The following is a 26,182-nucleotide window of genomic DNA, read 5'->3' on the forward strand; positions in this document are numbered from 1 at the left end:
TACATGTGCATACATGTTTTTATTGTTTTTATGTTGATTTTGGATGTCTAATTAATAAATAAACACAAATGCAAATTCTCAAAAATGTCCGTCAATTTTATCCGTTGTCTCAGTAGCTTTTATTTTTTGTATTATTTACACTCCAAATACTTTTCAATAAAGTTTTTTTTTTAAATGCGGGCGCAACGGATTGTGGGTATTTATACCGTTCCGTTGAGGATTCACAAAATACACGCCTACAAAATGACTTGATGAATTTGACGCATTTTGCGGATTCTTCTGACGAACTTTGTTGAAATTCAGCTGCTAATTCATCATCTTTACTTGAGTCTGAGAAACGACTGAACAGGTGAGTGTTTCACATGACACAGGTGAGCCGAATTAAAGGGGGTTGTGAAACATCGAGAAATCTGTGAAACAGGAAACCGATAATCACAACCGGAAGTCAAGCTGAAAAGAGGAAAACACAGTAAATACACAAAAATAAAACTCACAAAAAAACTTGACACAAACATAATGAAACTGAAACTGAAATATGTAAAAATGCAAATAAAAACAACCAATTTTGATAATTGTTTCGTCCATAAAATGTCGAAAAATGGAAATTCTGACGTTCTCAAATATCTTGTCCACAAACCAAAAATAATTTCATTTAAATATTTTAATGATTTCTTAGTAACATGGAGCAAATAATCAACCAGAAAAAATTCACATTGAAGAAGCTGGAAAATCAGAGAGCTTGTTTTAATCATTGAAAAAAACACTCAAACCAATTAATCATCAAAATAGACGATTAATTTGGTCATCGATTTATAATCACGTGTTCAAAAGGAAGTTTGTTGTTGAACTAACAAGCAAAAGAGTTTCATTTTGACCCGAGAAGCCTTTTTTTCTTTCTATTTTTTTGTCAATATGTTCTCATTTTCTTTTTCCACCAAAACCAAGCACTCCACAACGATTTAACTTAAGCTTCCAAAGTTAAATCGTTATATAAGATTAAGGCAAGAACAGGTCAACATTAAACTCAGAGGAGCAGGAGGAAAGAACAATTGTAGGAGCAGTAGAGAGAGAGTGCGGGGGGTGCTGAGGAAAAAGGAGCAGGGAAAAGAAACAGTGAGGAAACATATTTACTGACATCCATGGGCTGTCACCACTCTGATTAATGGTGGCTGGAATCCCTGCCTGGTGAAAAGGTGTTGTTGGGGTGTAGAGAAAACCCAGGCTCTGACCCAGAACTAATAGCATTCGACTTGAACAAGCTGTCCAACCTGAGAGAAAGTGATCACCTCCACCACCACCACCACCACCGCTGCCGCAACCGCCGCCGCTGCTGCTGACTGTACACCACCTGATAGGTAGAAAAAGGGAAAAGTTTGAGATGAGAGACAAGGCAGGTTCACATCACAGCCGATGAACTTAAATGGATTCTGCACTGAGTTTAAAACCACTCCTTAAAACTGAAGTAAGTAACTTTTAAATAACAAACAAACTATTGTCAAATGAGTTCACAGGATACTGATGAAGAATATCGGCTCTCTCTGTTTCTCAGTATAGTGGTGTTTAGATTTCATGCCCGCCCTTGGCTGCTCTTAAAAAGTCTCCCACGATCCATTCGTAGGCCCATGATGAGACATGTTGACATTATTTGGGGTTTAAACAACCTGAGGACAAGGTTGTGTCGATGTTAACGGACTTCTCTGAAGAGATAAAGATTTCCAAGCTTTTTAGCACTGACTAGAGATCAGGACAAAGTGTCACTATGAAGGATTTTTACCCTAATTTAACAGCTTCGGAGTCATTGTGATGGTTAAATGTCTTGTTGTGGGGACATTGGGGGATGTCTCCACTCCCCCTACTGTCTGTTAGCAGAAAAGGAGCCTCATAAGATTCGCGCCACCGTCCTCAGAATCAGAAGGCCTTTTGAGAAACATGACACTACACATATACACCCTCCAGCCAGATACCCGTTATAAGATCAAGGCAGTGATAGAGTTATTTTAGACATTCATCACGGCAGAGCTGGTTAAAAAACAATGTCAGAGGCAGTGAAGAAGAGGAAATGACTGTTTGAGTAAACATCAGCGAGGATAAAATTGGTTGATTATGAATGGATTTATACGGCGATGTTGTAAAAAAACATCTACCCCGCAACTATAGGGGGAGCTTCGTAGAGATAAAGTTCCACTTTAAATCTTGACTCGTGACCTCAGTATCTCTGTCTTTGAGGCCCTGTGAGGTAAAAGAAGGAGGCTAATAGTCGTGTGTTTACCACCTGTGACAGCAATGCTGGTTTTGTTTTCACCATGTGAATTGACACCCAAGAACTGTTGCTCAACTTAAGTCCCACACTTAAATAATTGAGTGGATGTGTTGGTGGTCAGCATGCAGCTCCCTCTGCTTTATTTACTCCTTCCACACAGCATGTGTGTGTGTGTGTGTGTGTGTGTGTCTCAGAATGGACACAGCCCTGTAACTGCAGAAATACTTGCTTTTTGCACTAAATCAAGGAACACTTACACACACCTCTTCTCATCCAGCGTTTTGACATAATTCCATTGCAATCACAGAATCTGTTTCCATGGCACTTTTTTCCCCATTTACCTTTCACTGATGTACAGAATTTTCCACCTCAGTCAAGCGTAAAAACTTATATTCAGTATTTTAATAAATGTTTTCGTATTGTATTTGTATTCACGTTTTTTATTCACAAACCAAACATGTGCATAAAAGCAGGCTGATGAAAACACACCCGATGAGATTAAGGGTCAAGTCGACAGCCAGGGTCTTTGTAACAGGGAAGGTAAAGTGAGCAAGTACCCGGGACCTCAAGCTCTGAGGGGGCCCCCCAAAAAACTGTTGATGACATTATTTCACAGCATCAACAATTTTGTAAGAAGAAAGTTGGGGTGGGACTCAAAGCCTTTATATTGTTTTATTTTTTTGAAGTAATTATATAAGAGTAAAAATTGGCTAAATATATGGAGACATACATGCAGATTTGGGGATTAGGATAAATTGGACACTCTAAATTGACTGTAGGTGTGAGTGTGAGTGGGAGAGTGGATGATTGTTTGTCTCTATGTGGCCCTGTCATGGTCTGGCGACTTAAATGTTAAATGTAACATTTAACATTTAAGCATTTAGCAGACGCTTTTATCCAAAGCAACTTACAAAAGAGCAAAAAGATACATAGAAGTGGGCGTGCAGAAGTGGATCCAAGTGCAGAAGGAGATTGCTAGGACAGAAGATGCTCTTGGAATAGCTGGGTTTTCAAGATCTTCTTGAAGATAGACAGGGACTGGTAGAGCTCCGTAGCTCATTCCACCAGCTTGGAATGACACATGAAAAGAGTCTGGATTGTCTTGTGCGAGGTGTTGGCAGCGTCAAACAACACTCCCTTGATGAACGGAGTAGTCGAGGAGTAACATAAGCCTTTATAAGAGCATTTAAGTAGGTGGGAGCAGACCCATGGCGGTGTACCCCACCTCTCACCCTATGTCAGCTGGGTTTGGCACCAGTGCTCCTCATGTGGAGAAGAAGATGGCCCCAGAATGTCGTCTGACGCCCGTGCTCCCTTCTATAGGCCCAATAACCACCAGCGATACATACGTACAACTACTCAACCCTTTTAATCACACAGTTCAGCTCACACTGAACATACACAGTCACTGACGGCTCGTGTGGACGTTTCACAACAGAACACCACAAAACGGATCTCGATTCAAATAATCTGCAGTTTGCTTGCCAGGAACATCATCCTGCCGAGGTTTGTTTTTTTTTTGCTGAGGGCAACAGCTAGCCCAACAGCTGGGACATAATGAAGCTCTGAGGCACTTGTTCTCCCATCGTGTCGTGCCAGCACATGTCTCCTCCACCAGATGTTCCGTGTTTTCCCTCCAAAACGCTCCACTGCCAAAGCGGGGACGATCGCTACCAGCAAAGCGGGAACCAGCTAGCTTCACGGTCGATTCATGATTATAAGGTGATTGTTCGGTTAATTGCTTGTTTTGTGTTCCGTGGGGCGAGGCCTTGTCGCTCACTTGTCATCTTTTGTGTTGCCGTTTGACAGTTTTAGCTCGAGCTGCTGTCGTCAGTCTGGTCCGGAGTCAAGTACAAGACGCTAAATGTAAATGATTACTTTTCAAAGATTGTCATAGAGGCTGTTTTTTTTTTTTTTTTTTTAGATGTGTTGATAAAGAATGATATGAAAGTGTGTCATCATGTTTTCCCTCACAGCAACATGTCAGCTGACCTGGCACAGGTTATTCTCCACCAGACAATAGCAATACACAACGTCCAGTGATGCAGAGTAGCAGAGAAGCCTTGTGTGTGTCATCTCTCTCTCTCTCTCTCTCTCTCTCTCTCTCTCTCTCTCTCTCTCTCTCTCTCTCCAGCATCATAAATGTTCTTATATGTAGATCTGTAGTCAAACAGACCAGAGCGTTAAATAAAATCTGTTCATTCTGATCAGTATCCGTGGAAAAGCTTTTGCATTGTCATTATTCCTAAAAACATAGAAAAAATACATATTAGTAATATTATTATTATTTCCACATTATTCCCCAAACCCCTCCCCAGAATCAACATACATACATACTTTGAAATGTAAACTATTACTCAAAATTGTGGATCCATGAACTGATTAATCAGCACCGCAGTCAACTTTATTTTCACTGATACATTGCCGACAGCATTTCACTCTAGTCTGTTTTAGAATTAGAGCTTTCCCTCCTTCTGCCTCTGTGTGTGTACTTGTATACATATACTGTATGTCTTTGTGAGGTCCAAAAAATGTAAAAGCCCATCTTTTTATGGACATTTTGTCTGGGCCCCACAACTTTAAATGGCCTTTTCAGGGGTTAAGACCTAGTTTTAGGGTTAGGGTTAGAATAGGGTTTAAGTTAGGGTAAGGGTTAAGCTTAGGCACTTAGTTGTGATGGTTAAGGTTAGCGTTAGGTGCTAGTGAATGCATTAGGTCAATGATGTATCTGTATCTTCGTGAAGACCAAAAAAATTTATAAACCAAAGGGAGTGAGGACATTTTGTCTTGTCCTCACAGCTTTAAATGGCCCTTTAAGACCTGGTTTTAAGGTTAGGGTAAGATTAAGGGTTAGGCATTTGGTTGTGATGGTTAACGGTAGGGCCTTGGGAATGCATTATGTCTCATGAGTGTCCTCACTAAGAATGCTCCGCGAGAATGTGTGTATGTCTGTTAATTATCTACCATGTTTGCAGGGCAACTGAATAAATTGAGATTACATGTTTTTATACATGTAATTAATTGAAATCATATAAGTTGTGCTTTGCTCGGATCCTGTTAAAACTGAAGTGAGGTGTAGTTAAACCTAATTTTCTGTTTGGGCAAATGAAGCAATCTCTACGGGCCATCACGTCACCGATCGATGCACATTTAGATTTTTAACATCTGGCAAGCCACTGGAAATTGGCTTCTGTGGCAACATTGTGTTGCCATCATCCTCCCATCATTAGCTTTCACCATTGCCCCGGGGTTCATAATGTCGTTAGCTTACATAGAGACGCAGTAAAGTGATGTTACATGACGTTCCTCAACTCCTTTTATTGGAGTAGCCCGCCACGCAGACTGCTCGTCCTATTCCGTGGACACCACAGGGAAATAAGACGTGATGAGAGCACACACTTGATGACATGCGGTTTAAAATTTCTTGCGTCAAACATCATTTAATTTGAGGATTAGGCGAATAAAAAGCACCGCGCAAGCTCGGAGGAAATTCTAGTGCAATGTTACGTGCTCGCCGAGAATGGGCGATAAAGAATGTGGTATTTAGCCAGTTGGCTTACGCAATCTTTTACACATGTTAAGTCTCTGTTGTGTTGCCAGATATTTGTCTGCTACATGTTCTCCTCACATCTGCATGAACCTCAAGAGGTTTAACACCCAAAGTTGCACCATTGCCGCACTAGTTTTAATCGAATGTGCAGTCAAAATGATTAGCCACAATGACTGAAATTATGTAGTTGTAATTACAAACAGATGGGAGGCTTTATTTGCACTTAAGGCGACTGTGTGCTTGGGAAATGCAGTGTGAACAAGAATAATTAAGAAGTTAGAGTCTTGTTTTTTCCAGTTTGTGTTTAAATAATCAACACTATGGTATAAATTTGTTTTAAATTAACTATATAGTTATATGAATGCTTTGCCCGGGAGCAGCCGCTGTCACCTCTGAGCTCTGAGGTTGTGAAAATACATATTGTTCAGTTTGTTTGTTTGTTTTCCACAGGGAGGCTGCGCCGCTTCATGCTGAGATGTTTCTCGACACCTGAGGCTCACCGGGGAGACAGTAACTCATCGAGTGAGTCGGACATGACTTTTTGCTTTTTTTTTCTCTCAACATGTTTATCTTTTAACAAACTGCCACAGAGCAGTTGACTCTCCAAGGGGTTTTACAATAAACACAAGGGGGTCAAAGGATGAAATGCATGAGTGCAGGAACACACACACACACACACACACAGGTTTGCCCAGCTATTCTTCTTAGGACACCGCATTGACATTATCCCTAACCATAACCATTACTAACCTTGATCTTAACCTAACCACAACCTAAAATCTTAGACCTAAACATAACCAGTGCCTCAGAAATGAGGTTCTGCCACATTAGGACCAGGTTTTGGTTCTGACAAGGTCAGTGTTTATATGCCAGGTCCTAAAGAGTCAACAAATACTTGTACAAACACACACTGACTTTCCTCTAGTACTTGTTTTTCTCTCTCTCTCTCTTGCTTTTTTTTTTCCGCTTTATTCCGTGTCTCCATCAGTGACCTGTGAAGAAAGGTCATTGTAAGAAACGACAGATTTGCATCCCCTCTTTTCCTCAAGGGGGCACTGGTGTCTCCTCCTCCCACCTTACAACAGAGGCACGACTATGTCCTACTACTATAGTCATGATCAGAATAATCATCATCATGATCTAGACGTGTGTTGTGCATTTCAAGGTCCCCCAAGGCTGCTCGACAGAGGGGTGAAATAAAATAATGCTAGGAATATTTGGTATAAAGACTCTTAGGTTTTGGGGATTGTTTTTTGTAAATGATCAGAGATGGATTATTACAGATCTTTGGGTGGGTGAGAGGTACCCCAGTGAGTGTCCTGTGATATACTTGAGTCAGATGTTTCTATCTTACGAAGGAGTCGTAATCTTTGGTTTCATGATCAGTTTCAGTCTGAAGATTAAATCAGTGATTTCGATTCCAAGCTTGTTTACGAACTCTGAGCTGCAGTTGTTTCAATTAACTAATATATTTATACCTCTTTACTGCTGCCTCGCGCCTTTTCCGTCAGACCGACAAGTCAATAAAACACGTGACTTTTTAGAGGTTTTTTTTTTTTGATTGAATATGAACTCTTAGGATTTGATTTGAGTATAACATGTCCTCTATACTGCAGGCGCTGAAAATAACAGTTTAAAATGATGACCCATTTCATCTGTCCAGGCTGTACTCCAGCTTTGGGATTGGCTGCAGTCACTATACAATGTCTGGATAGATGTGTGTATATAAAGTAGTCACCAGGAGCTCCCATCAGGAGTGTATTATGTGTTTTGTGTAGTTAAATTCCTTGTTACGCTGCACTGTCTCCCAGGGCCTTATCAGTGACTGGGTGAGTTAATTGCAGTTCACTCAGTAAACAACAGAGGTCACTAGAAACTGCTCTTGGATGAAGTTGGCCCGTCCTCATCAGAGCCGGTGTTTCACAGTGAGTGCTGTGAACTCGAGTTCCCAAAATATGCTGCAGTTGTAAAAGTCTTTCTTTAAACTACCATTAACAAACAGCTTGTTTCTTATTTCCAGCCTGATTCAGCAAACCTGCGAGCACAGGCGTGCTTTATTTATGCTGGTGGATTTTATGCATGACAGTTTTGCTGAGGGGAAAAATGTTCCTCCTTCCCATCTTCCCCATGTTCCTCTATTGATTTTGGCGCTGCTTTGATGTGAAACCGTGCCAGAAGTGTCACTTAGATAAATCACTGTTAGTCCAAGCTGGCGTAGCTCGGCACTGGTGACAGAAGGGAGAATTCCACGCGGATCAAATAAATACAGATGTGGTATAATTAGTTGTATTCCCAAGGAGCCTTTTGTGGGCATGTTAAAGATGCTGGGGATCAGCTGGTTCCATCTACTATAGTAGCTTTTGTCAGTTTAAACAGGAGCAGAAGCTTGGAGGGTCACAGCCCATGAGGTTTTTGATGAGTCACACGTCCATGATCCAGGTATGGAAATTAAACAAGGTGAAATGCCTGCAGTGAATTGCAGCAAACTCTAGTGATGTGCAGCTGACTTTTTGTTTTACAGACACAGTTTGTGAAATTAATCAAAGAAAAGTGGCTTTATGTTGCTTTTAAGTACAGTAATGAGCTGTTCAACAGCAGCGTCCTGCATGTTGTTTGTAGGTGACAGGGGGCACATAATTAATTTCCTTTTTTTATTCAACCTGAGAGTAAATTCTTATTTACAATGTCACTCACGTAGAAAAACTACAAAAAAGCACTCTGAAAGCACAAAACCTCCGCTAGGGCCGCTCAGTTTCCCACAGTATAAATACACTCAAAAGGTGAACGGTTTCTAGATAACCCCAAAAATATAATTGTCTTCCTTCCTTCCACCCAATTCAATCCAGTTTTATATATAGCATGTTTTAAATAAAAATACTTATGGTAAGAAAACAATCTTTAAAACTCTCATTCCAAATCAAAAGCCAAGGAGTAAAACATTTGTTTTAAGGTGAGTTTTAACCAGATAAACAGATCAAATGCAGGCCATTCTAACATGGAGCAGGAGCTCATTCCACAGTTTGGGAGTGACAGCTGAAAAAGCTTGGTCATCCCTGGTTTTTGGATGTGTACATGGGACAGCTAAGAGGAGCTGATCCATGGGCCGCAGCGACCTTGAAGTAGGCCCTATCCTTAACCTCAGTCCTACCCTGGTTGATAACCAATTACCTCATACTCTGACACTTTTATTTTACCGCTGCTCTGAGCATCAAATTGTGCCGCCAGTGGGTTTACATTGGAGTCAACATGAAAGGGTTCCTTGTGCGAGGCACGTGACAGAGCGGCAGTATATGACACTCTCGGGATGAGAACAGGTGGATAATGACCATACACTATAATTATATCTCAATCTCTTTATTGGAGCACATGTATTTATTTTTGAAAAAGGGTCAAATTATACCAGGTTTATTCAAGACATGCTTGAGCATTACATTCACGTGTTGTATGAGCTTAACTCATTGACAGTTTGCTAATATATATAAGAACAATTTTCAGGCACATCATTCCAATCCAAATGCCAGTGATCACAGCATTTGACAGACATAAAAACAACAAAGCCGATGGTGCCCTGAGACTTTTGCACAGTGCTGCTCCATTTAATTAGCGTTAGATTCTGTAACTGGTATGAAGTGATCACTACACAAGCAGAATCAGTTGCCTGTGGATTCCCATTGCTCCATCTTCTATGCTCGATTTGAGCCTGTTTTATGGCAGCGATGTAACTCTGCAGTCTCTATGGATCTCGGATGATCCAGTAAAATGTTCTCTCGTTTCCTTGCACTTGACTGTTTTGTCATGCTGGGGGGGAACAACAGCTATCCACTATCTTCACTTTTTTACTTATACAACCGACAAAGAGTTGAGCTGCATGACAATATTGCATGACAGTATGCCTTTCTGGCACATACGTCTAAAGGCCCATTTATATTCCACACAAAAGACGGAGACGGGTGGAGCCTTTCATCCATACTTTGCATTAATTTAGTCCATAATTGTGCACCTCACAGGGGAGCTTATGATGACGGATGCAACAGAGCAATACAACCTGGAAATCATGAGGGTAGGTAGTATAGAGTCAATAGTCCAATCAGACAGGAAAATGACAAAGAGGAAGCTATTAAAAGTGGAGTAAAGTTTCAAAGAGTTACCTGTCCAGAGCACAGTGACAAACAAAGGATCAAGAATAGCTGGGAGGAAATTGGTGGAAACTACAAAGTCATAATGCAACCTACAGTTGTATTGAAAACATCCTGCTAGCTTATCCCTGCAGCCAGAAAACAGAGAGCGACAGCGCGCCAGTGAGTGAAGGGCGGCTTTTGTGATTTCCAGGGGCTATCTGGGCGAAGCAAGTTGTCAAAAGTTGCGGAATCCACTTGATTTTGGAAGCATTTCAGAGTGTTGTATGGTGGGACTGCGTGATGTTACTTACCAGACCTCCTGTAGGCACAAAGACTACATTTAATTTCATATCAGAGCATCCAGTTACTCTTGAAGAGAATTAAGTACTGTACAGTACAGTGCGGTGATGCTTCTGTGTTTACGACAAATGTTGCTTCGATACAATGCAACATTGTAGGAGCCATGTTGGAGTGGGACTCTCCAACGCATTATTAGTTTAGTCGAGTTCATTAGTTTATTTAACAGAGGTCAACACAACACACAAGCTGAGCCGGGAGTTAGCTATATAACTCATTTACATCTGTCTGTAATTTATGTAAAACGTGCTTTGATCCTCGCTCCAACCAGAAACACTGCACTCCTTTAAGTGCATCATCTGATAACAAAGGGAGAGCACATTTGCCACATAATACTGCCATTACACTTAATGCCACATCCTTGTGAAATTGAAACCCACTTTTTTTTTTGCTCTCGCAATTACAGCCCCTTCAGGAGGGGACGTATTTATGCCCAGCAGTTAGCAATGCATTGATTTAATACGTTTCTAATCAGGACATACAGCTTCAGGGCCTGAAATGTTAATTTTTCCTGCTGCTTACAAAGTAGCCTTTGATTTTCTGTCACGGTAGTAATTACCGTTTTTTGCCACTAGATAGGGGAAGAGCTTTGTCTTGTCTAATTATGAGGTAATCATTGCTGTAGTGCCAGCATGTTGTTCTCACCTTTTTGTTATTACTATTTTCATTTTATTTTCTGCACTTTCTGCCTCTTCTAATTCACACTGTGACACTGTTAACAGTGTGTGTGTGTGTGTGTGTGTTTGTGTGAACGTGTGTGTTTGGACTGTTGTAGCCTAGTGACTGTAATTGTTGTGGTATGGGTGCTGTTAATTACTGGAGTAAACGGTTGAATCATGGCCAGGGCCTTTTGTGGTTGCAGAGTGTCGGGCAGCAGCAGCAGCAGTAGCAGCAGCAGAGAGAGAGACAGAGGGCTGGAAAATTATTTTTACCATCTGGGGACCGAGGGAGAGAGAAGGGGATGCAGAGAGGAGAAAAGGGGGAACAGCAGCAGACAGAAAGGCCCAATTGGTGGCCACAGCCTTAGGGTTCGGGGTCCATATGGAAGGCAACACTTTGCCTTGCGCTTTATTGCACACCTTGCTGTTTTAATCAATGGCAAGCCTGTTCACAGAGCCTAGAGCAGCAGTGCTTGTTTCTCATTGTCTCGCTGCATCTTTTACACTTTTGCTGCTCCACTACACCCCAACACTTCTCACCAAATCTCCAGAGAGCTGTGTAGCACTTTCCCGCCTCTATGGAAGCCAGAAAAGTGGATGTGCGGCGGCAAAAAAACCTTTGCACCGTGTGTGCCGAGGTAAAAGCTCCTCCTATTTTGTAATGATGATTTGATACGCTTTTGGCTCCTGCCTGAGCTGTTTCCAATCTCCCAGCAAAGCAGGAATAAGAATGTCGACACCTGCTGTGTTTGGAGCCGTTTCTTAAAATGGAGATTCCATCTGAATTCCATTTGAGTGTTGAAAGTAATGAGATTAGGCTACAAAAGGCGTGTTAACACCCAGATGCTGGGAAGTGTGCTAATAACACAATAAAAGTGCCAGCCAGCAGTGGACTGAATCCTCTGTAACCCCACCCTAAGTGGAGGCAGCACTGGTAATCACCCCCCATAGACCGAGCGCCACGAGGAGCGGGGAATAAAGCCACAGCTATATGGGAGGTTGAGTGTTTGATTTTATCACAGAACATGAATATTTTGTTAAATTAGACCCATTTGGTAACAAACACACAAAACGTTTTTGGGAGAAAGTTTTGAAATGAAGGACCTGCTGTTTTAATTTCAAACTAGATAAGTATCAACAGAAGAGCAATAAGACAGCGGAGCATCAAGCACCCTTAGTCCTGATTTTGTCCTCGTAAACCTCTTTTTCCTTAGATGGAACTTCGGCATCTGTTATTTGACAGTAAGGATTCATGAGAAACCTTCTCATGTAACTTAACTCTGCAGGACACCACACACAGACATGACAATGATGGAGCGTGTGCGCAACTTACAAGCTGTTGGCAACGACAACAACAACATGGTAATAGTATGGTAACATTTTGTACGTTATTATGAAATACCGTTTTGTTCACCCAGTAATGCCTTGGTAATAACACTGATAATAGTGTAGCGTGGTAATAAGAAGATAATATCACGGTAATAACATACGTTATTACGTCTCAAATCGGAACTGCGAGTCACCCCTGTTCACTGCGTTCCAATTGATAAGACAGACGTATCTCTGGTGTAGCAACATGTCTATGGTCAAAAATTAAATTTAGTTTGAGTTTAAGTTTGATTTACTGTCAAACAAATACGATAACAGAAGTAAGGTTGCTCCAAGTTTCCGTGGCATTCGACGACAAGTGGAAATCGGCATTACTTAACATTTGATTTCAATTTCACCTCATTGGCAGTATGTAAACAAGAATCCTTTCTTTCCAGCACTTCCCTTAGGAAGTAACAACTTCCTGTTGACACCAACACATGCATGCCCAGTGCACGTCAGTGGTCACATGATATTATAGTATATATTAGTGTGTTAGAATGGATGGATGATGATGATCGTTTCAAATAAAGATGGATTTATATTTCAACAAAAGACTTTTGCTGACAGCTGCTTTAATTTCATTTCAAAGGCATTCAAATACTGCAGAACGTTTCTGATGATGTAATTAAATATCTGAATGAAGAGTGATTAGTGAATAAAACATTAATCTCACTTATGGTGATGTCTGTTTTCCAGCAATTATCAAAATGATGATTACGTTGTGATATGCTCCCAAATTTTTAGTTACTTGACTGTTTTTAAATGTGAATATTTTATGTTTTCTTTGCTCCGTATAACAAAGAGATCAGAGGTTTGGGAAACACTGATTACGGACCAGGCAACTAATCAATTAATCAAGAAAATAATAGAGAATTTCATCATATAATATTGAGGATTCAGGATAACATCTCTGTTATTGTACGCAAAAAAATCAGTGCAGTGGTTAAATGTGAGCTCAGTATAGCCATAGTTAAAAAAACAATAACGACCATGATTTCATCAAATCATCCACAATAACCGAGGAGAGGGATAATAAAGGTTAGATTCGGATTTGTGAGAAACTTTTAACCTTATAGGCTCGAAAGTCTGTGTCAGGCTGACATGACTGCACACACACACACACACACACACACACACACACAAATGTCCAAACCGTGCCATAAATAAGCTGCAGATTTGTGTTTTATGTCTCTTCTCTCCACAAGTCAGGTGGTAATAGCCTGCACTATCTCTCCTCCCTGTAAACAGACATGTCACCGATGTTTGGCTCGCTGTATTACAGCTTTTACCATTACTTGGATTTGTGATTAAATTTAGCAAAGTGCTGCCGATAGCCGAATTGTCCAGCCACTCTCAATTACCATCTAGGGAGGCTACCTGAGAAAGCTTAACACAGCAATTAACAACTTAATTAAGTGCCACAGTCATTGTGGCATTTCTGGAGCCATGCAACAAGGGGGTGTATTGATTGCAGGGGATTGCCAGTTGGTCCCCAATTGATCGCCCAATTGATTGGCTTGGATAGGCATTCCTCAATGACTCAGGGAAGGGGTTGGTGTGTGTGTGTGTTGTGTCTCAGAGGAAGTAGCCGTCACGCTGCCATGTGACACACTGATAATGACCTGCCAGACTGTGTATGGCCTCTTCCAGTCCCCCTGGGTGTGACACGCATGTCTGTTGTCAATCAAAATCACTCACTTATTCTCTCTCTCTCTCTCTCTCTCTCTCTTTCTTTCTCTGTCTCTCTCTCTTTCACACACACTGGCAAATACACACAAATACAAATACACACAAACAAAAGCCCCAGGACTGTAATGTTTGGATCCTCACAAACATTTGCAGTCTATTCTTTCTAAATACACCTGACAGTATTACTGTAAACACACACACACACACACACACCACAGAATACAGACTCTTAAGTAAAATAAATACACCACAGTTTAATTTCAAATCCTTGTTTTGCAGCAAGTATTAATTCCTATTATTTTATCATTAGAATTAAGTTACCCTTTCTTTATTAGCTTTATATTAGAAAACATTAAAAAAAATGTGATGACAAAATGACACACACACACATGGATGCACTCACCATTTAACACACACACACATGCACAAGTGTACCCTGGGGAGCAGTTAGGACTCGGGGCTGGGGTTGGATGTAGGACGGGGAGCAAAGTGGTGGTAAGACGTCAAATAAAGTGTCATCTCTTATTGTGTCAATGAAGTAATTCCCTTTTAAAGGCTCGACCCCTGACCTTGCGGGATCTCGGACAATTGCACAGCGCATTGGAGCCACGAGGTGATAACAAATGACTCAGCTGAAGTGGGGGGGGAGGGGATTCTACGCCGCACTCACTCACTCATCCGTTCCACCACTACGCCAGGTAAAGGATGTTTCCAAAGCAACTAAAATGCAGATATTCTCCTCTTCACACATGTTTAAATTACTTAATTTTAAAGGTGCCGTATACATATATATAAAGGTGATGTAGCTCAGGTGTTTACTGGAATATTTTGTTGCTGAATGGGGAGAGAGAGGCAGTTTTTGACTGTGTTCTTATAAATATATTTGTCAAATTCATTTTACTGCATTGTTTATTTTAAACTCATGACTGCAGGAGAATAAATCATTTATATTTGGGCACACAAACCAAGGGTCAACCACATTAATTTTCATTTAAAATTGATATTGAAAAAAGTATCATTCACAAATCAGTATCAAGGAGATGTCAATTTCTCCAGTTATCTACAGATATTGATATCGTAATCAGATTTTCAGTCAATTACAACCGTGTGTGGCCTTTTTGAATGTCACATGTGTTACTACAGCCCGTATTCTGATTGTGTTCAATAAAAATATCGTTAAATGTCATGAATTCATTCATTAAATCAGATTTATCTGAATATTAAAGCATTTTATTGAAGCACCACTTTAAATTATTTAGATTTAAGAGCCTAGTTAACAGCATTCATTCATTCATTCATTCATTGTCTACCACTTTATCCTCCACATGAGGGTCACAGGGAGCCGGAGTGAATCCCAGCTGACCGGGTTCACCGTGGATAGGTCACCGGTCCATCACAGGGCCAACACACGGAGACAAACCACCACTCTCTCACACATTTACAGTAAATTTAGCAAGTCCAATTAACCTCTGCATGTTTTTGGATTGTGCGAGGAAACTGTAGAACCCAGAGAAAACCCACAGTATTAAACACCATCTGCCCTTTGATTTGAACAGTATTTCAGTCTCTGTACTGCTGCAGTAGTTCCATATTTTTCCACCGGGGGGTAGTATTATATGGACAGACTATGTCAGTGAGATGTTCAGCTATGATCAAGTATGATTTTGGCAAATACATTCAGGGTGGACATGACACATGATTCTGAAGCTTAATTGTGTGGAGTCCTCATGGAGACCAAAGCCTGGTCCTAATGAAAAAGAACTGATTAAGTTCAAGGATTTGAATTGTGGTTAGATTAAGGTTAGGGATAGGCATAAACTGGTTATGGTTAAGGTTTGGGTTAACCAGCCACAGCGGATCATCTGCCTTCATCTCGCCCTTTCCCTTGTGTCTCCAACTGTCCTCATGCCCTCATTTAAGTGTTTTAAAGTGTTCTTGTATGGGTATGTTTGTGAGGACCAGATGAAATTGATTGCGGCCCACCCCTTAATATCAGGTTATAATGAGTTTATTCTATGTGTTTTTGAAGTAATAGATTCATTTTGTGTCATTTTGTGAAATACTGCCACAAATATTGTCATTAAAGAATATTGTGATATCATTTTCAACTCATATCGCCCACCCCGACTGAACTTGTTTTCACTTGACCTACTGACCAGACTGTAGACACTCAGTGGCCCCCGGGTTATTTGAGATTGAGTCCCCTGCTATAAACCATTGGGGGTGAGGACAATTTGGCCGGTCCTCACGTTCTGTCACCCCTTAAAAGGGCTTTTTGAGGGTTAAGAGTTGGATGTAGGGTTAAGGTAAGGGTTAGGCATTTAGTTGTGATGGTTAAGGTTAGGGTGAGGGGCTAGGGAAGGCATCTTGTTTGTGAGTGTCCTCACTACAAACACGTGTGGGTTCTTTTGTGAGGACCAAAAAAACCTATGGATGTGAGGACATTTTGTGACAGTTTGGCTGGTGCTCACATGCTCTGACACCTTATATAAGGGCTTTTTCAGGGTTAAGACTTGGTTTAAGAGTTAGGGGATAGGCATTTAGTGGTGATAGTTGAGGTTAGGAAGGTTTGGGCAAAGGGCTAGGGAATTAGGGCTGAACAATTAATTTTAGCGAAATTGCGATACAGCCTACTGCAATTTTTACACATCTTATTCTACAGACTGAAGAGAACATCTTTGTCTCTCATAGATCTGCACAAATATCACACAGTTATCACTTTTAAACATGTTTTTCCAATGAAAATGAGAATAATGATGTAAAGATTCCCTCAGACATCGCAAATCATATCGCAATTCCTGTCAAAATAATCGCAATCAGATATTTATTCAAAATCCTTCAGCCGTATAGGTAACATTATATCTATGAGTGTCCTCACTAAGAATGTTGTACAAGAATGTGTGTGTGTGTGTGTTCGTCAGAGTGCTTGACAGGCTCGGCTCTCCCTGCGCCTGCTGTGGTCCTGAGGTGGTCAACTTATGACCTGTAATTACATTGCGACTTTGCTCTCACATCTCACCGGAGCAGGTTTGGTCGTGGATACTTCAATTACCTCACTCCAATGCCTCTGTTGCTCTCACACGCCCGGCAAAAATCATAATGATAGTCCGGGGAATGGACTATTCCGATTTTACAACATGTGCCACAGGAAAAAAAAAACATGGAAGCCATTTCAAAACACAGAACTTTACAAGAAAATATAAAAATAGAAGCAATGGACTCTGCTTTCCTCTCAAAGTGTTATTATAATCTTAATAGGCATGGACTTTCAAGAGGGTCAAAATTAAATCCTGGACATCCTCTCTCATGCATCTCAATAGACGGGCTTGTTAATTTGTATACCCAATTCAGTATGCAGGCATTTCAAAATTAAACAAGCAGCGCTTTTCAACAAGCGACGGCAACAAAGCGAAAACACACATTCATTGAAAATGGCCTGCATTCATCTGCATTCAAAGTTGTTGTAAAATAGATAGGAAAGAAAATATATATATCTATTTGGGCATATTTGAAGGTTGGGCCCAGGTCGCATATGTTTGCCCTTGTATAGTTCTGTCACATTGTGGCGTAACAGAGCCTCAGCTGCACGATTGCAGTTTTTAATGAAAAAGTGGGGGCTGCCACATCCAGGTAAGACCCCGGAGGTTGTATTTCCAGGGCTTTGTTATGTCCCACAATGAGGCAGCGTGGACACACACACACACACACACACACACACATACACACACATACACATACACATACACAGAGAGCTTTAACCTGACAATGATAGCTAAAGTGGAGGCGGATAATACACACGTATTTCCCTGTAAAAATCTAATGTTGAACAAATCCTTGATCATCTGTAGTACTCACTGTCTTAGAAAACATCTGAGGTTATTAAACTCTCACTAAATGCCACTTTGGACATTGAAGTAAACCTTAGTACTTTTAGTAATAATAAGAAACGGGCATTCACAGTTCTTTGTCGCCCCATTGTGTCGCTCAAGGCCAGACTATTGAGTTGCCATGAGTTGAAATGCCTCAAAATTGTTGAATTCTTTTTGATTTGTATCATGCTATTTTCATTTGGGAAGAGTTTTGTATCAGCAGCAAATGGATAGAGGGATAGATGATCCTCATGTCCAGCTGTTCTATGATCGCAGTGTGGTTTTGTCCTCCTGAGTTTTTATGATAATAAAGAACATTCTTCCTAAAAAATAAACTTAATTCAATTTGAGTACTTGAGACTTGCTTGACCAACGCTGGTAAAATAACTCGAAATGTCCTGGCTTATAGAAAATTTATATTTTCTAAAAAATATTGAGGAGCTAAGGTTACAATTAGTTTTTTTAAAAAACAGGGCTTAACACTGGGTGTCTGCTTTTGTGACCTTGCGTTCAAACCTGGCAACCGAGCAACACCAACACCACGACGCGAAATTCCATTTGACATAAGACAGGAAGTCAGTTTGTTGCTATTTTCATCCAACGCTTAGTTATTTTCTTATTGGGTCAAAAGCTGTTTGGGATAAGTGCCGTTTCTTTTAGCCTAATAATTGAAATACATTTCCATGGTTTAATGTAGGCTTAATGTAAATATTCTTTACATTTTAGGTTCTGTAGTTTTATTTATTCTCATTTTATTCATGTTTATATTATATCTTTTTTTTAAATTAACTATTCAGTTGTATGGCACCATGAAGTCTGTACATTGTATAAGTAATACAGTGTTTCTGTTACGGATAAAAATAAAATTCTAAATACTAAATTTTCGGTTCCAGATACCTGTGACTCAATGTTTTGTGCCTTTCTAGATCTGTAAGTTGTAAAGCAAGTGTGTAAATGGTAAACTCGGGCATAGTATTGTTGAATTTGCACTTATCTTTCTCAAGAAATTTCAGGTTGTTCATAATATGTTTTGTTAAAAGATCGTTAAATGTTAAACAAAGGGAAACATTTGGAGTTCTTGTTGTTTATAGGTTATTGTGCTATTATTATTACTGGTCCGGCCCACTTGAGATCAAATTGTGCTCTATGTAGCCCCTGAACTAAACTAAACTGAGTGCAAAATGACTGTCTTTTTAGCATATTTAAATGTGGAAATAATCTTCATCTTCAATCTTCATATGACTTGACTTGTTACTTGCTTGATTTAAAGCGGGGACTCGACTTGCTTCTTGCAAGGATGACTTTGCTTGAGACTTGAAGGTTAAAGACTTAAGACTTGTGACTGCAGAGGTGACACTCAAAACAGTTATTCACCTTTGTTGTGAAAGTAAATGCTGTAGAAGGGGAAAAAATAGAGCAACACATCCAAATAAAATACATTCTCTTTAGATTTCTTCTTAATGTATCTTCAGAATTAGCCAATCGGCACCTTACCAGTTTTACCAGTCAGATATAAAGTTTCAGAAATACCTCACTCTCCACAGACACTGTGGCTAATTGTTAATTAACCAATTACGTGGTCTGTCATCATTTTTCCAGTGAGACACCTAATCTCAGAACACAACGTCTACACTGTCCAAGGTTATATTAATTTGATTTGTCACTTCAGAAACTTTACTGACACTCGGAAATGGCCTCCTTACATATTCCAACTGTAGATTATTGGCAAATGCAGTCGTCGTGTGTATCGTTTTGCGCAGCTATTATTTTCTCAAACCACATGAGCAACACTCGGATTTCATCGCACGGAAAAACGGCACACCTGATATCCAGCTTCAGCGGCGTGATAATATAAATTGCAGTGTTATTCATACTTTTGCCAGGAAATGTCATGGCAGAGCTGAATTTCCTACATAGAAATGACAGTAATATTGTAAGTGGGTTTTTTTTTTATATTAAATGTTAGCTTTTAATAGCTATGTTCAGTGTACACTTACGGAGCTAATAAAAAGAAAAATTATGTCCTTATCTGTTATAATGGGATGTTGAAATACAGGCACATAGTTCAAGCTCAGTATAGCTCATATTTGATATTAGATGCTTTCTGACTTGGAATTACAAACACAAAAGCATGGCATTCTGCATTATTATTACCAATATTTCTTATACTTTATACAGAAGCATATCACTACATGAATACTATGTATGATTGTGTATGTGGCAAAAACAATGAATTTGATTTAATTTTATATAAATTAATAAATAATAAATAAGTACACTTAGGATTTGAGTTGTACTATGATATTATTTTCGTTGCTGGACACATATTTGCCACTAATTCTAATACCCTAAATCCATGGTTCTCAAACTGTGGTACCTGTACCACCAGTGGTACGCAAGCTTCCTCTGATGGTACTGATGGAGGAAAATCAGAAATACTGTTCTACCGTGTAGAAATTAAACAATACAACAAAAAATGATAACTAATGAAATAATAATAATTTGAGTCACCTTATCTCTCACTTCGTCTTAATCTAATTTTGCTATACCAGTGTGTGAAGTACTTATCTTATTAGCAATAAATCTGACTGTGAAAGTCCATAGCTGACTTTGCTCAACCTTGGTGTAACTTCGAGAGATCGAAATTTTCTCAGGTGATAAAACGGTCGAGAACCACTGCTCTAAGTAAATGTTACAACAGATGTGTTGTTAATACAGTCCATGACTTCACCGGTAAAATGAAGGTAAAACTTAAACACTCTGCAGGTGCTGCAGAAGGAATTGGAAGCATTAAAAAAACAACAAAAAAACGCTGTTCAGCCACTAGTGGTTGTTGCAAACAGAAGGTCATACACAACAGGCTGGTGGATAAAGATTTGAGTGTGTTGACAGACTGGAGAAACTCATCTGACGCAGGAACTCACACCAACCACAACTTTCCAATTAGATAGTCTTTTATTTATTCTTTCATTATTTCCCTGCGTTATTACTTTCACTGTTCAGGTAATTGTGTCGGGCTATATATGACATGTGAGCACTGACCATGATGTGCTCTTTCACACACCAAAGGTCAGCGGCATCGCTTACAGAAAGAGAAGGACCCCCGCCTCCTCAAAACACCCAGTCAGTCATTACCTCATTCTCTATCAATTATTGACACGCAGTTGTCAGTTGAAAAGCAAGCCAGACTTTCCGTTGATCTGTTTGATGAATATTTCAGCTGACAAACAGGCCACCTGACACTCGGCACCAAAGCAATGTGTGGTTAGAGAGGGGTCACTCATCTTAGCCGCAGTCACTCACATATGCATTCACACGTACAGTATATACAGTTACAGTGTTGTTGTTGTTGTTCTCTCTTAAATGTTTTACTTAATGTTTATTGACATAAATTAGCCAGGAATCTGTCACCGCCACCGCTTTGTTTTGGTGGCAGTTTAACGACTGTACGTCATTGATTTACTGTTAAATGAATAACTGCATATTCATTGAAAGCATCAATTTGAATGTTCATATTGTCCAGGGAAGGGTACATAAAAGGGATACTTGAGTAAAAGCACAAGTATCTTTGATTTTGGTAGAAGTTGAAGTCCCTTTTTACAATATTGCTTTGCTAAAACTCTTAAAATATCTGACATGTGCTGTACTTAAGTATCAAATGTCAATTTCTGACATAAAATGTACTTAAGTTTTTGGAAGTAAAAGTATTTAAAAAAAGTATTAGTAGTAGAGTGAGTTGTGTTTCAACTGGAAGACCGTGGGTTCAATTCCCAGCTCCACTAATCTATATGTGTCCTTGGGCAAGACACTTGACCCCCACATTGCTCTAGACTAGAGAGCATCTCCTTTTCTTCTTCTGATTTTACTTGGTAAACAAGTAACTGACGTCCTCTGAGAGAGTGGACAGAATCTGTCTGTACACAAAGTGCAAAGTTATGGACGCTCTGTTTTGTCTGTAGGAACTCTTTCCTCACTCTCAAATGAGAATATTTTCTCTTTGCTCCATTTAACAAAGATATCATTAAAACAGAATTATTTTTTGTTATTGTTTGGTTTGTGGACAAAACAAGACATTAAGAACATCATCATTTCAAGGTTTGGGAAACACCGATCAACATTTTTCAACATTTTATGGACCAAACAACTAATACATTAATAATTGAGGAAACAATCGTCACATTATTCAATTATGAAGATAATTGTTAGTTGCGGCCCTTGAACATTTTGAATTCCACAGCCAATATTTACGTCTCAAGTGGATTTTTAGTGTTATTTTACAGTGTCATTTATCTGTTGTGTATTGTGAAAGTGCTGAGACGACAAATAGCGTCAGTCATGATTAAAAAAATGAACACAAATTCATTTTTAAATGAAATTTCTGAATTAAAAATAATTTTTTTTATGTAATTTCTTTCATTTCTGTGGATAGAAAAAAAACCACGTTGTCACATTTTGTTTCAATACGGTCACTTGACCACGGCATGAAAGAAGAGCTAATAGAGCCGTGTTGAACTGGTGATAGATTATTTATGGCGGGCTCCGTTCAAAACAGCCTCTGTGGAGGAGACACACCCCATAAATTTTTCTATGGCCTCTATAAGCAGGTCAGAGAGGCACCAATATTTCCTCTTTATTAGAAACAACAGAAACAACATGCAGCCATAAAGGGGGCCTCAGAGGTGAATCTGAGACAGTAGGAAGTGCAGGGGGGAGCGTGCTGCTCTGAGAGCTGAGAGGTAGTCACACAATCCATTTCCTTCCACCCGCTTGTCCATATATTGGTGCTCTCAGACCAGTGACTCACAAACTCCCTGTGCTTCATCACAGGTCAACTTGGAGATGAACTTTAAAGGAAGGTGTAACGAATGATCGCAGCCTCTCCGGCAAGTCATATCTGCTGAAGTGCCATAACCCTCTAAATATCCTGACCTCAATCTGGAGTCTGCATGTTGAAGGCCCATCGGAGAGGGATGGTATCGATCTGAGCAGCAACTCTGGCAGCGTCTATAAACAACCGGCTTCAGGCTTCAAGGCTGAGGAGACACATCTCTATTTCAGCTGGAGGGTTTGCATCTGGATACCTGAGTTGGGATGTGGCACTGGACAGATGGTGGGATTTCTTTTTTCTTTGCTGAACTCACAGCAGGTCCAGCTCATTTGTGAGACCAGAGCCAGTGATATCCTCCGTAGTGCTGGTTCTATCAAGGTAAATAAGGCCTCGAACCACAAGCTCCACATGTTTTGCTTTAAATAATCACATTAATGTTAAAGAGTATTGTAAATAGAAAGCTACAAAGCAACAGTCAATATGTGGACGAGTGATCAATTCCTAACCAGCAGACAAATAGTGTTTGAAGATCTTCTATATCAGCATTACAGTGACAGCCGACGTAGTGACTTTGGGGTCATTAATCAATAAACACAAGCCAAGCAATATATTTGACGTAGACTAATTAAATAATAATAATCATCATCATCAGGCAAAACAAACACATTCTACATTTGAACACAAAACACCAAAACAAACCCACAGTAAATATTGGGCAACCGTGTCAGACTATTATGTTGCTGTCTTGTTTACTTGCCTTCCCCTCTTTGTTTAGAAAGTTAAATAAGTGTGCCTCATATATTTAGAGTCAAACTGAGCTCACTCCCTGCTAAGCAGCTTGTCAATAGGAAGGAAAGAGGTACAGGGCAAGAGGGGAGGTCTGATAAAATGGCTTTTAATTACCAGACAGTGAATGCTGGCCTTCCTTTTCTACTTTCTCCTCCCAGCTAAGTCAGGACTTTGATTTCTGATAATGTGGATTGCTGACTGGGCTTCATCCTAGTTGCCCCTAAAGCAGAAGGACCTCACGTCAAGTCCTGGGAGAGTGTGTTTGACAAAGTGCCATATAGATCCCCTGTATTTCATCAGAGGGCAGTGCTGCTCGAAGCATTAATCAGATCATTTGATAGCCCGGCTTTGTTTCCCCTCTTTACTCTCCTGTAACAATTAGGCAAAGTAATAATTCCAGGCATCACATGGAAATCAATGAGTCTTTAACCCAGCTGCTCGTACACGTGTAAATGATGAGATCACTTCAGTTGCAAGTCGATGGAATGAATTCACGCTCACTGGCCACTTTATTAGGCACACCCATCCAACTGCTTGTTAAGACAAATATCTAATTAGCCTATCACATGGCAGTAACTCAATGCACTTAGGCATGTCGACATGGTCAAGACAACCATCACATCAGAAGTTCAAACTGCTCAGCAACCTCTCATTACCACCAGGATAAGTAGAACACACAAGACTTGAAACAGATGGGCTGCGGCAGAAGAAGACAGCACCAGGTGCCATGACTGACACTAGCCTTGTGTACCTAATAAAGTGGTCACAGAGTGTATAACCTCTGCAAGATACAGCAGATAGGTTGGTAGGTGGGTAAACTGGTAGACATGTGGGCAGTCAGGTAGATTGCGACATACCTACATCGGTAGGTACCTACCTATCTAGGTATCACTACCTACCAATATAGCCACCATAGCTAGGTCGCTAGGTAGACTGTCCAGTTGGTTTGGGGCTAGGTAGCTAGGCTAAATAGCCCACCTACTTAGCCGTTCAGGATTTAACACTCACAAGCTGCAGCATGGAGCAGAACCTTTTTGCACCTGGTGAGCAATGGGAATTGGATGCCTTGCCCAGGGGCACCCCAGCTCTTGCAGTTTGAAGTGGCCATGGGCAACCCATAGGCAGGTCCTAGCTAGGGAGGTAGGTGGGTGGATATATGGCTAGGTAAGTAGGTAGAGCAGTAGGTAAGTAGGTAACCCTAACCCTAACTGGTACACATGTGAGCAGGCAGGTAGGTAGCTACATACCTACCTATTTAGGTAGCTTTCCAGCTACCTACCTATAGCCACCATACTGTAGGTAGCTAGGTAGACTGTCCAGTAGGTAGGTGCTTCGGTAGCTAGGCTAAATAGCCAACCTACTTAGCCGTTCAGGATTTAACACTCACAAGGCGGGCGCAGCAGCAGGGTGCATCACCTGGGGAGCAACGTGGATTGGCCATAGGTATGTCCTAGCTAGGTAAGTAGGTGGAGCAGTAGGTGGGTGGGTAGGTCGACCAGCTTTGCATGCAAGAGTCTCTGAGTGAACAGAAAAAGAGGCTATACTTTGCCCAAGGATCATTATCTTGTAGTTCTTTGGTGAGTGGACAGAGATACTGATGTGCCTCCTCAATCATATGGCTGTAATCAACAACTATTTAAAGTATTTAATCAGAATCAGAATCACCTTTATTGTAAAATGTGTTTTTGTTTTACTTTCTATTTTATTCCAAAAACATTTCAATGAATGATTGGGATTTATTTGAATGCTTAAAAGGACATGGTCGCACGCCTCTCTTTACTTCATACTTAAAAAAAATAAAATAATGATTCTTCCTTTGGTGGGTTGCCACTGCAGAGGAGAGGCCTTGTCAGTTTATATCTCCACAGCTCTGTGTCTTTGTGTAAATGAAGACTACTCATACAACATCCAAATTTTGATTTAACATTTAGAAAAGATACACTGAGGTCACATCTGTTCAAATCTAAGGTCATGTTTTCAAATAATATTTATTCTCCCTCCGAAAGCTATCTTGTGCTGTAAGAAAAATGTTTTACTCTCACTCTATCAAACCTAATCTCACACCAATGCCATGTTTTCAAAAACAATTTCAAGTAAAACGTTAAGTAATTGCAATTCTGTATAAAAGGCATGTTCAAGCAGTAATCTAATGTATTATGTGCCTTTATTTGCAGAAACCTTCAATCTAACATTGATTAGTTCAAAGCACATTCATTATAACTAACAAAATCCTTCTATTTTAAATATTTCAAATCACTTTATTTACAGTCCAATTCTCACAATATATTCACATTATATTACTAATGAAAGCACTTATCGAGTGCAATCATCTGCTGAGGCCGGATATAATGATTATAATTTATAATATTTAGACGATTATTTATTATTTTTTAGAATAATTAGATTCTTCTGTGGCATAACTTTCACCCAAATATATTCTTTACTGTTGGAGTTGTGCTGCTCACAGATAGACAGATGAAACAAATGCAGCTGAAAACATAACCTTGACAGAGGTAATCATTAAATAACAATAATAATGATGAAAAAAAAACTATAGAGAAACAAAATCAAGAAAAATTTTGTGAAACCAAGACTTTTTTTTTAAATATTGTAAACGCAGCAGATGGACACACTGCCACTGAAATTCTAGATTTAGGTTTCTTTATGTATGAAATACTAAATCATATGCAAA

The 26,182-nt window shown here is 40.0% G+C and overlaps 1 long non-coding RNA gene across 1 annotated transcript; it reads left to right on the plus strand.

Moving 5' to 3' along the window:
* The first annotated feature begins 213 nt into the window (after positions 1-213).
* On the plus strand, positions 214-24,974 carry LOC131459830 (uncharacterized). The gene is made up of 3 exons (XR_009240289.1): positions 214-349; positions 6,261-6,332; positions 22,701-24,974. It is a non-coding gene; the product is annotated as an uncharacterized LOC131459830 (long non-coding RNA).
* Positions 24,975-26,182: the final 1,208 nt, after the last annotated feature.

This window comes from Solea solea, chromosome 5 (assembly GCF_958295425.1).
Source record: "Solea solea chromosome 5, fSolSol10.1, whole genome shotgun sequence".
NCBI lineage: Eukaryota > Metazoa > Chordata > Actinopteri > Pleuronectiformes > Soleidae > Solea > Solea solea.